Raw genomic sequence first — 12,778 nt, forward strand, 5'->3', positions numbered from 1 at the left:
GCTATAGAAATTTTGGTATCAGTTTGTTAATTTCTATAAAAAAGTGTCTTGAGATTGGGTTTGGATTATACTTAATCTATAAATAAATATGGAGAGAATTTAATCCTAACAATCTTAAACTTTCAAATCAATGAACATAATGAATCTCTCCCATTTCTTTAGTTGTTCTGTAACTTTTATCAGAAATGTTTGATGTTTTGCAGTGTATAAACGTTTAACATATTTTGTTAAATTTATCTCACAAAGTATTTCATGCTTCTGATGTGCATTTTTAATATTTTGTTTTCGCTTGTTCATTGCTAGAATATAGACGTAAGACTGATTTTTATAATTTGGACTTGCATACAGGTAAAGACACTTACTAGTTCTAGTAGCTTTTCTGTGTATTCCTGACATTTTCTATGTACATACTCATGTCATATGAGAATAAAGACAATTGTACTTCTTCCTCACCATTCTTTTTCTTTCTTTTTTTTTTTTGGCCTTATTGTACTGGCTAAGGTCTCCAGTACAATATTGAATAAAAATGGTAAGAGTGGAACAAGACTGCCTTGTTTCTCATCTTAGACGGAAAGCACCCACTTCCACTAAGTATCACGTTAGCTGGAGGCTTTCTGCAGCTGTGTCTAACCAGAACAAGGATATTTATTTATATTCTTAAGTTGCTGAGAATTATTACCATGAATGAGTGTTGAATTTTTTTCAAACACTTTTGCTATATATTTAATGTGTTCCTTTGGTTTTTCTAGTCAATCTGTTGATATGGTGAATTCTGTTGTTTGTCACGTGTAAAACAAAACTAGCCGTCCAGGGAAAGTCATCCAGTGTGATGTGTGGAATCATTTCTCCTACATTACTGGCATTGATTTGGCGATAACTGTTAAAGGCATCTGCATCCATGCTCATGAAGGATATTGTCTGTAGAATTTGTTTTCTTGCAGTGTGTAATCAAGCTCCTTTGGGTATTTCAGGTTTGGTTTTCTGGATGAGTCTAGGGGAGGCCATTGCCCAAGGCCTGCTCTTCAGCAATGGCAGTGGAGAACCTCGGTTTTAGCAGTTCTTGACAAGAAAGACAAGACTGAGGGGCTTGTGTCAAGCTACTTAGATTCATAAGACACCTAGAGAGTGCCAATTTACAACATTTCAAGGAGAAACTAGCAGGCATCGTAGGTTCCTCCCCAAATCCTTTCCACTCCTTCCTTTTGCAGGCAGAGTCTGTGGCTGTGTGACTACGGAAGCTGCCCTATTCTTCACTGGGCTTGGGGCCTCATTTACTTTAAGCCACATATGCCTGAAGCTCCCTGATACCATATTGAAGACACTCGGTTCACAAATGGAAGATGCAGAGTCAAAAGACGGAAAGATCTGGGTTCTTGAAGACTTTGAAACATTGACTTTACCAGCCTGTGTTGTTTGTGAGATAAATTCCTGAATTACTTAAATTCTTCTCAGTTGAGTTTTCTGTTTTCCTATCAAAAAACAAAAAACTCATTTAAAAAAAATTACCTGAAATTGAAGTAAGTTTTGTAATCTAGTCACAACAATCAAAAAATAAATTAAAAGTTTTTTTTTTTACTACCTTTGAAATATTCCAGAGAGAGAATGAGAAATGTATTTAATGGGACTTCCGTCAATCTGTGAGAGCATGATGAATTGTCCTTTTGCGTTCTAGGGATATTGAAGAACTCAGGGAGGTAATCAGGAATCTAAACACCCTGCCAAGTAGGCAAGTCAGGAGACACACTGGCAAATTTCTCATCAGGTCCCTTCACATTTTTTAGCTTCACGCTGATCACACTTTTCCTTGTATTTGTCGCTGCAGAATCAGCAGCCTCGTTTTCAAAACACCCTTAGGACATGTTATAATTTCTGTGATTTCAAATCACCTTGCATTAGTTATATTTTTGCCTGGTAACACCCATGCAGGAGGCTCATTAATTACCCCTGAAGAGGCTGGGAACTGGCAGAGAAGGCGAACATGAACAAGCCACAGTAACTGCTGACAGGAGCTTTTAGGGGCAGAGAGAGAATGAAAAGGCAAGGCTGGAGTTAGTTATTCTTCACAAGAAACAGGGACTGTTAGAAGAAGTCTGGACAGTGCATTAGGGCCACAGCCTCCTAACTGGGATCTCTGCCTCTACCCTTGCCCTCCTGTGGTCCAGCCAACACAGCAGAGAGCCCCTGTTAAATCACTGTCAGGTTCTGCCACCCTTAACGGCTTCCTACCTCGTTCAGGATAAAAGTGGAATTCCTTACGACAGACAAAGGCCTTGCATGATCTGGCCTGTTACTTTCCTCACCTCGATGTCTACCTTCGCTCACCACGATCCTGGTTCCTGCCCAGTGACCTCTGCACCACCGGTCCTTTATCATATCAGGGAAGGTCAGACCTCAGGGCTTTTGCATTGCTGATCCCTTTGCCTGGAGGTCCATCTCCCAGATATTTACTTAACCAGCTCCCTCAACTCTTTTAAGCCTTTACTCACATTTCCCCCAGGAAGTCTTTCCTCCCCCAACCTGACACTGTCATATTCCTTCATTGTCTTATTTTTCCCATGGCACTTATCAATAATCTTAAAAAAAATTTAACTAATGAATTAATTAATTTCATTTGCTTGTTTAAAAATGTAAGCTACATGAGAGTGGGATTGTCTCATTTTCTGTTCACAGCTCTATTCACTCAAAACCTTAAGTGCTCAAAGAATGTTATGTAAATAAATGAAATTGTTTGAAATCTTAAATCAGCAGACCCATGACTGTGCCATAGGAAGAAGCCTGAATTTGAAGTTGCACATTTTAGGGAGAGGGTATAGCTCAGCAGTAGAGCACATGCATAACATGGACAAGGTCCTGGGTTCAATCCCCAGTACCTCCATTAAAAGTGCATAAATAAACCTAATTACCTCCCCCCAATAAAAAAATGAAGTTGCACATTTCAGCGTGCTTTAGAAAACAGCTTCTTAAACTCTAGTGTGCATGCTGGTTGACTAATCTCAATTTTACAGATTTTTATTTCTCAAAAAAATCCTCTTTAAGTTTCCTTTATATCTTTAAAATACAATGGTTAAAACTGGTTAGTATGATCCCTTCTGACCGTTAAAATTTCTCATTAAGAACCTGGGCAGCATGGTGGTGATGGTTGCAGATCAATGTGAGTCTACATAATGCCACAGAGCTGTACACTTAAAAGTCATTATAGAACAACTATATGGCAAAAAACTGGACAACCTAGAAGAAATGGACAAGTTTCGAGAAACATACAATCCACCAAAACTGAGCCAAGAAGAAACAGATAATTTGAACAGACTGATCACTAGAAGTGAAATAGAATCAGCAATAAAAAACCTCCCTGCAAACAAAAGCCCAGGAGCAGAGATAGCTTCACTGGGGAATTCTATCAAACATATAAAGAAGAACTCATACTTATCCTTCTCAAACTCTTCCAAAAGATTGAAAAGGAAGGGACACTCCCAAACTCATTCTATGAAGCCACCATCACCCTGATACCAAAACCAGACAAAGACACTACCAAAAAAGACAATTATAGGCCAATATCACTGATGAATATAGATGCAAAAATCCTCAACAAAATATTAGCAAACAGATTCCAACAACACATAAAAAAGATCATACACTATGATCGAGTTGGATTCATCTCAGGGTCACAAGAACGGTTCAACATATGCAAATCAATCAACGTCAGCAAAAGAAAGGACAAAGATCCCATGATCATCTCAATAGATGCAGAAAAAGCATTTGATAAAATTCAACACCCATTTATCATAAAAACTCTTACCAAAGTGGTTACAGAGGGAACACATTTCAACATAATAAAAGCTATTTATGACAAACCCACAGCCAACATAATACTCAACAGTGAAAAGTTGAAAGCCTTCCTGCTAAAATCTGGAATGAGACAAGGATGCCCACTCTCACCACTTCTATTCAGCATAGTACCAGAAGTCTTAGCTATAGCAATCAAAAAAGAAAAATAAATAAAATAAATCCAAATTGGAAGAGAAGAGGTAAAATTGCCACTGTATGCAGATGATAGGATACTATATATGGAAAACCCTTAAGACTCCACACAAAATCTACTAGAGCTGATAAAAGAATTTGGCAAGGTAGCAGTATACAAGATTAACATACAGAGATCAATTGCATTTCTTTACATTAACAATGAAATATCAGAAAAGGAAAGTAAAGAAACAATCCCTTTTAAAATAACATCCAAAAAAATAAAATACTTAGGAATAAATCTGGCCAAGGAAATGAAAGACATACACGGAGAACTACAAAACATTGATTAAGGAAATTAAAGATGACTTAAAGAAATAGAAAGATACCCCATGTTCTTGGATTGGAAGAATCAATATTGACATATCCAGAGGGAACTCTAATTCAAAGAGGTACATGCACCCCAATGTTCACAGTAGCACTATTTACAATAGCTGAAACATGGAAACAACCTAAATGTCCATCAACAGATGATTGGATAAAGAAGTTGTGGTATATTTATACAACGGAATACTACTCAGCCATAAAAAAGAATAAAATAATGTCATTTGCAGCAACATGGATGGACCCAGAGATCATCACTTGAAATGAAGTAAGCCAGAAAGAGAAAGAAAAATACCATACGATATTACTCATATGTGTGAAAAAAAAAAGACAAATGAACTTAGTTACAAAACAGAAACAGACACATAGACATTGAAAATAAACTCATGGTTACCAGGGGGAAAAGGGGTGGGATGGGATAAATTGGAAGTTTGAGATTTGCAGATACTAACTACTGTATATAAAATAGATGAACAACAAGGTTCTTTTGTACAGCACAGGCAACTATATTCAATATCTTATAGTAACCTATAAGGAAAAAGAACATGAAAAGGAATATATGTATGTATATGTATGACTGAGACATTATACTGTACACTAGAAATTGACTCAACATTGTAAACTGACTATACTTCAATAAAAAGGGGTAAAATATATACACATATCAAATCATCACATTGTATACGTTAAACTTACACAATGCTATATATAAATTATAACTCAATAAAGCTGGAAAAAAGTCATTGTATATTTTACCACAATGTAAAAGGTAAAAATAAATAAAAATACAAAAAGAAAAAATACAATGGTTAATCATGTTTGTCAGGGTTTCTTAGTCTTGGCTCCATTAACATTTCAAGCCAAATAATTCTTTGTCATGGGGGACTGTCCTGTGCATTGTAGGATGTTTAGCAGTATCCCTGACCTCTACTCACTAGATGCCAGTCACAACCCCCTCCTGCAAGCTGTGACAGCCAAAAATATCTCCAGTCATTGTCAAATGTCCACTTGATGGCAAAATTTCCCCTGGTTGGAAACCACTGATGTAAATAATTTTCATATAGTCTTATTTAAATAAAGGGTTATGTTTTTGATATAATATATGTAATGGAGTGGAAATCATGGAGACCTCATGTTTAATGTATCAGCCCTATAGATAAGTACCATAGTAACTGGTAGCAACATAGTACATTTGCAGATGTTAAGATAAAGTTCAGGAAGATACAGAAAATGGGTAATACCTTGTTTAATGGCCTGGAAATTTCACCCCTATGGAGTGATGATGAATATTGAGAAGTCTCATAAAGGGTCTGGGAAAAATAATAATAATAAATGATAATGTGCACTCCACAATTTATACAGGTAAAATCAAATGAAAACAAACATTGGTTTACTTCACTGGGTAAATGAAACCACAAAAGGGAAACAGGCAACCTGAAGTCTGCGTGTAGAAGGAAGATAGTTCCTTATTCATTTATTTCCTTTGAGGATGGTATGTGGTGTGTATATGGAGGGTTTGGTTATAGGGATAGGCTGGAGGTGTCTAAGTGAGTTTCTGATGCCTCTTCTTTTGAAAAAATTGATGGATGGATCTATTAAACGCTCTACTTGTAGAGACACCTCTTTGTCCCCACCAGCCCCTTCATGGTGCACTTGTCCACGTGGCAGTCAGTCTAAGAGCCCAGAGTCCCTAAGAACTACTTTCCACAAACAATGTTTCTTATTTGGGGAGTTAGGTAGAGTTCAAAGTAAATATAAATTTTAAGGGTTGTAGAAGGCACATAATAGATATTTATCAAATTGAATTGAAAGGATGTAAACTAAGAACTACAGAAATGGAAGTTACATTTTGCAACCACATCTGGGGTGGATGCCATCAAATGATGAGCTGAAAGGAAGGAAAAGGAGCAAGACCAGGAGCAGGAAACAACTGCTGAGTGGAGAAGAATCTCAAATTTTCCTTTCCAAGAATGTTTAGGTTAACTTGTTTTATACTTAATCATCTTATCTAATAATTTTATCTCATCTATATCACAAGTATTCACCTATGTGTTATGTAAACAATCTTAGGTATATTGCCTTAGCTTCTTTCCTCATTTGAACAAAAGGGAAATTCCAGAAAGCCACGGAAGCCCAGCTTTTGTGTTTTACAAACCTCGGAGATTGAGCTATGTTGATTAATCTCCTAAATTCTTGGGTGTCAAAGGCGTGTCACGAACTAGGTCACTAAAGTCACCAAGGAAGCCAGAAAAGGAAAGAACCCCCTAAAGGAAAGTAGTATTTAATTGGGAACTTTGAGACGTCTGTCACTCTCTGTGACAAGTGCAAAAAAAGTCCTTTGTACATTTTGTGACGCGCAGGTGGGAAGAGACTGACAGCCGAAGTGACTGGTGCTGGGCCGGAGGGAGGGCGTTTGGGGGTAGGGACAAATGCCTGATTTTTTGAAGACCGTGCTTTATTACCCTGAATATCATTGAAAAAATCGCCTGGGGCCAAAATTGTAGCCTAAAATACCATCAATTGTCCATTTCAGATGTCCCACAAGATAAACTGGGGTGTGTACTCACCTAATGAACAGGTCGTGCACAAAGTTTGGAAAAGAAATCTATATTGCTTCGGTCTCTGCTAAAAACGGAACAGTGTTTCCTCCTCTGGCCTCTGGGTTCGAATCCGCGTGCTGGCTCGGGTGGGGAGAGACCGCCCCCGGAGAATCCTGCTTCTAATAAGCTTTCCAATCAGCTCGCGAGGGAAGGGCGCGCTCCCCCCTCGCCAGCCCGCGTCCTCTCCCTGCCCGCTCCCCTCATCCTTCCCAGTCTCCATTTCCCTTCCGCTCCCTCCCAGTCAGGGCGTGCTTGAGTCCCAGGCAGGATCGGGTTCCCCGCCTTGCAGTCCGAAAATCCCGCCAAGGGAGCCGCAGAGCAGAGGAAAATCCAAAGTGGAGAGAGGGGAATAAAGAGACCAGCGAGTCACCGCGCAGGGACGGAGGGAGCAGCCTCCGCCTCGGGCAGCAGCAACTCGGGTACCTGGACTCCGGGCAGAAAACCTCGCCCCAATCAACAAAGGCAGCCTGAGCGCGCACGGCACATTTGCAACTTCAAGTAAGTGAAAGGGAAGGCACGATTCCTCCGAGGTGTCCCCAGTCGACTTTCCCTGCATCCTCTGTCCCTTTTCTGGATGCCAGCGGATGATCGTGGTACGAGTGGGAGAGGCAGCTGGTGTCTTTGCTGGTAGGGCTGCTTTCAAAACGGATTTACTCCAGAGGCATATTTTGTGGGAGTCAGGTCAGGATAGCCAGGGTGCCCTTAGATGGGTGGAAGGAAAGAAGATTTTGTGATGTTATGCGTGCATTTGGACTGTGTTCTTGCTTCCAGGTGGAGAACGTGCAGGGGTTTTGCTCTTTGTCAAACCTGAGTTGGTAGGTGTGCCCATGGCTAGGGAGAGAAGAGAGAGAAAGTAAGGCAGCCTGAGCAAGCAGGGCTCATTTTCCATCCTTCCTCCGCACCCCGGATTGCCCCAGGGCTTGCCGCTGCTGTGTCTTAGCTGGCATTTCAAGGTACCAAGAAGGGGCTTGTTCCTCCCAGCGACTGCTGACACTGAGCATCCCTTGCAGGGCATCTGGTGCTCCTTGTCCTGCCTTCCAGCCCAGGAGTGGTTCTAGAAATGGTTACGTCCAAAGTTTAAAAAACACAGTTTGAATCCCATTTCTCATTTGGACGGTCATTTTCATAACTTCCCTGTACAGAGGCACTTGAACTTTTAATTTCACTCACACAAAGCTGGGCTATATTTATTACTAATCTGCTAGATACTGGTTTTTGAGTTGATGTTTCTAATAAGTTAAAATATTTTTAAAGGGAGGAATGTATTCAATTCCTTCTCTTCCCTACTTAACACACAGAACAAAAACTTTCTCTCGCACCACACACATACACACACAGACACATATACACACCTTTTTGCTTAACATAATACACACACACAAACACAAGAACACACACTAAGTTTATATACACTCCATTGTTCTCTCTCCCTTACCTCTGTTAACAGCTGCTTTATAAGTTTCGGGCATACGCTGAAAAAAAATAGGAGTGGCATGTGGGGAGAGGGTTGGCCATGAGCAGGGAGAGTGAACAATTTGAGAGAAATCAAAGTTCCAATCCTTCAACATCTTTCATCTTTATCTTGAGGGTTATTTAGGCATTTTGCTTTAACAGCTTGAGAAACTGAGAAAGATGGGTGTGTGTGTGTGTGTGTGTGTGTTTGTGTGTGTGTGTGTGTGTGTGTGTGTGTGTGTTGGAGAAAAGGGCTTGGGAGGAGATCCAGGAACCCTGAAGGAGAGCTTTTGAACTAATAACATAATGAAGGAATTTCATGATCTCAGACCAACGTGGAGTTGATGAAACAGTAGAGCCCGTTTTAGCCCCCGGGTCATCTGGGGATGAACTGGTATCTAGGAACATTGAAAGGTAATGGTAGTGAAACAAAAGAGGTGTTTCCAGCATAGAAAATAAAGCTTGTATTTTCCATCTTCATTTTGTTCCTTTTTAAGTAAGTTATGTACTCTAAAGAGCAAATCATTAAAAAATATATATATATTCCAGTTAAATTCAAAGGAAATTAGAGTGGATATTATCTTTTTTTCCTTTGGGACATGAGTTATTTCAGAGGTGGCAATATTTATGCTTTCTTATTTAAGTTAGAGGATGAGCTTTTAAAAAATTATTTTATTAAAAAAAAAAAAAGCCCTAATGCCATTACTTCGTGCTTTGAGAAACTTCGGCGCTTTGAATTTTCTAATTGTATTTTGAATCTGTAGAAGGTGATCTTTCCTCTCCTACTCATCCCAGGCCCCTTGTATGACTTTTTTTTTTCCTCGTTTAGCAAAAGGTCTAAGGAACACCCACCTGAAGCCAAATGTAACGCATTAAGTGCTGTGTTCCGGCTGTTTGCTTGTGGGTAAAAATGTGTTATATTTTCAAAGCTAGAGTTGTGAGAGTTGTGACTTTTTATTACCTGACTTTTCAATAGGGTATCATAGAGAATGAGATAATATCATATACTTAAGAATATAGGTAGTATAATATATTATGTATATAATACATAATTCTATGGTTTCCTAGATCTCTTTTCATGATATTGGGAATAATAAATTTACTAATTTATTGACATTTTCCATGTACCTCACTTGGTCTTCACATACAGCAATATGCAGCTGAACTATATTTTTTTAACGAACATTTTTGGTGTTCTTACTCTAGTAAAGCTAGTGCCCTGGTTTGAATTTTCACAGAACGTGATCATTGGAAATTACTTGAGAGAAATAAGGTGCCCAAATAGTGTAACCACTTTTGCCAATAAAATCAATCTTGGAAGTTAAATCTTTTGAATTTAAATAGTTTTTTCCTTTTGAGCTACTCTTGCTTTCTTATTTAAATGACATTCTCACATGAATCTTGATCCTATTCCTGTTTGCCATGTGGTGTTTTGTTACTATTCAAAATTTTCTCAGCAGACTAAGTTTGGTTGACATGTTCAAAATGGTGTATGAGTTAGTGGTAGATTGAGGGCCAGTAGTTAGAATTCAGATTGTAAATTCCAGTTCTCCAAATGCTTACACTTTTTTAACATGGTGACGGAGTGAAAAGGGGAGTTGTCCTTGACTTCCCTCCTAAAGGTAATGCCCAAACTAACCACCCAGGGTGATCAGGGAGCAAGCATGTTTAGCCCTGAGTGCACAGCAGTCCGGTTTAAAGGGTCATTGGTTTACCCTGAAGCATCAGGTGAGTCAGGGCTTGTCAACCACCCTCGTCCCCACGGTTGGATGCTGAGCGGAGCTTCTCTAAGGGTGAGCAGTGTTGCCTCTTCTGGTTGCAGTTCTGATGAATAACCAGAGACCTTTTGTTTCCTCTTGGCACGAGACCATGTCACTGCCCTAGGGTAAAATAATATTCAGATATGGGGCTTCTCTTTACGAGCTGGGCCTACTTTTTTCCATCCAGAGTCAGTTGGCTTGAGTGGAATTCGGGCCATGGCCTCATTCTGGAAAGTTGTTCTCCATTCCTGATGTTTATGGCCAATCCAAGTTTCCATCCACTGGGCCATTTTTCCATGCATTTCATGCCAGGCTTGTATGTGGCATAGTTTTCCAGGTGTCATACGATCTCCTCTAGATTGTCAATATAATAAGCCTTTTGTTCCTCTCTCTTTTAGTATTTGGTAAATGAGAAGCTAAGATTTCTGTGGTTTAAAAGGATAACTATAATGTAACATTATCAGATGGCATTATAATTATGGTAATACTGTAGATTTGATTATGTAGATCATATTCAGCACAAAGCCCTATTTCTTCAAGGTAGGCAGGGAATACAGTGAATAGCTCATGCTTGAGATACTTTTTAATCATTTAATTTCTTCTGCTGGGCTTTATTTTGGAGCCATTTCTTTACAGTAGGTTTAGATAAAGTAACATTTCAAATAAAAAATCATCATAATGAGTTTCCTAAAAGCAGAATTCTTAGATTCTTAAACTTCATACTTAGTGAAAGAAGTATCATAGTAACTGACACTTGGGCTCTTAATTCTAAGAACTGTGTTAGTAAAAAAGCAAAACGTCAGTGAGGAGGGTATACATAGCTCAGTGGTAGAGTGCGTGCTTAGAATGCACAAGGTCCTGGGTTCAATCCCTGGTACCTCCATTAAATTAAATAAAATAATGAATAAATAAATAAATAAGCCTAATTACCCCCCACCCCAAAACAAAAATAATAACAATAAAAAACATCATTTTAAGGCACAAATAGCACTGTTTCTCTCACCTTTTATTCCCACTGGTTCCAACTCTAATGCTTACCTATTTCCTCCTCTTGCTTTCATTTTTCCCTTTTATTGATCCAGTTGCCATTGTTTCCCATCCAACAAGTCCCATAATGTCCTGCCCAGTTCCTTTCCCCCACCTGTGATGGCATGTACACCGGGACATATGTATCAGAAATGTTTAGCCACATCTTGGAATGTATGGAAGGCTGGACCTTGCAAGCTGAAATTTTCAGTTTTCTGACCTGATTCCCTCAAATCTATTCTCAGGGCCAATGTACTCATTTTTCCTTTTTGACTCAGATCCGAGTCAGAGGATCAGCTTACTCTTCCATCACTAGGATACTACGGTCACTTCCATCATCACTCTCCACTCAGCTGCTCATCTTCAGTGAGGAGTGGGGCTGGATTTCTCATCTCCACCTCACCCTCCCAGGTCCTACCTCAGTAATCAGTGTTTCTTGCCACTGTGGCAAGTCAACCAAACAACAGTAAACGGTATTTGTTCCGTGTAGGCCAGATGCCCAGTGCCGTCCTGGACAATGTAGAACAGATGAGAAACACAACACAGTTTCCTTTTTCCCTAGGGCTCACAGGTTTACAATTCCAAGCACTTTACATGTGTGAATGGTGCTAACTTGTGAAATCCTTTACTAGAAATTCACTCAAAGAGCTCTCAAACAATGAAGATCCATGATGCTCCCAACCATCTCTGGAAGAAACACCTTAGAAGTTGCAGTTTACTTCATCAGACCAGTGGCTTCTCATCATTCTGCCTTTTCTTTGCGATGAAGCAGCATTGCCCGCTAACACTGCCTTCTTATAATTATCTTTATGTAACCTCCTTGACATATTATTATCTCAATTTTTGTCCAACTTCTTTGTCCACTCTTCTCACCATTTTCCCCCTCAACTTGCAAATGTGGACATTCATTTCCAAATATTTCAATTCTTTCCCTCTCCCTCCCACATCTCTCCCTCTCCTTCTCTTCCCCTCCCCCCTCTCCAAATGCTTCAACATTGATCATGACTCTTCTTTGAGTTCCTCCTCCAATTTTAATTGAGAAAACTCTCAAATCTCTCCATTCGCTATTGAGTTTTAGTCTCACATTTTAAACCGTTTTTGAACCAACACTGAAGGGAATGATTTGAGTACAGCCCTACTAGGGGGAGGAGATTGCAGTAAAGGGCTTCTCGCTTTTTAATTTTTATCCCAGATGGACTTCTACCGACATTGGCTGCCCAGTTAGATGTCAGGTGTTGTGATAGGAGATACAAAGATAAATACATGTCTTCAAGCAGCTTTTGGTCTCCTCAATGTATATGTGAGTAATTAGGTTGAAACACAACTTACAACACAGAGTAAGGTGTGTATGTACAAGATTTTTTGTCTTAAGCAGTTCTAGCCACAAAAAGACAAAAAAATTTATGACAGAAAGGAACGTAATTCATAAAAGGCTAAATGGAGAAAGTAATATTTATTTCTAAAGCATCACTGTCTTTGTTTCTTTACTGTTGTTTAATTTAGGAGAGAAATTGAGCTCTCAATTCCTTCGTAGAATCATTTCACATTTGCTATGTAATAGAGCAGGAAAAAATGATTGAAAGTGACATCTTAAAAACT

The 12,778-nt window shown here is 39.2% G+C and overlaps 1 protein-coding gene across 2 annotated transcripts in view; it reads left to right on the forward strand.

Moving 5' to 3' along the window:
• The first annotated feature begins 7,136 nt into the window (after nt 1-7,136).
• PTN (pleiotrophin) overlaps nt 7,137-12,778 on the forward strand; it is an 85,659-nt gene continuing 80,017 nt past the window's right edge. Inside the window, exon 1 of one of the 2 annotated variants that reach the window (XM_010947494.3) lies at nt 7,137-7,439. The gene's annotated coding sequence lies outside the window, so the exon portion shown is untranslated. The remainder of the gene's footprint in view (nt 7,440-12,778) is intronic. The other variant, XM_010947493.3, reaches the window with a different exon arrangement.

This window comes from Camelus bactrianus, chromosome 7 (assembly GCF_048773025.1).
Source record: "Camelus bactrianus isolate YW-2024 breed Bactrian camel chromosome 7, ASM4877302v1, whole genome shotgun sequence".
Lineage (NCBI taxonomy): Eukaryota > Metazoa > Chordata > Mammalia > Artiodactyla > Camelidae > Camelus > Camelus bactrianus.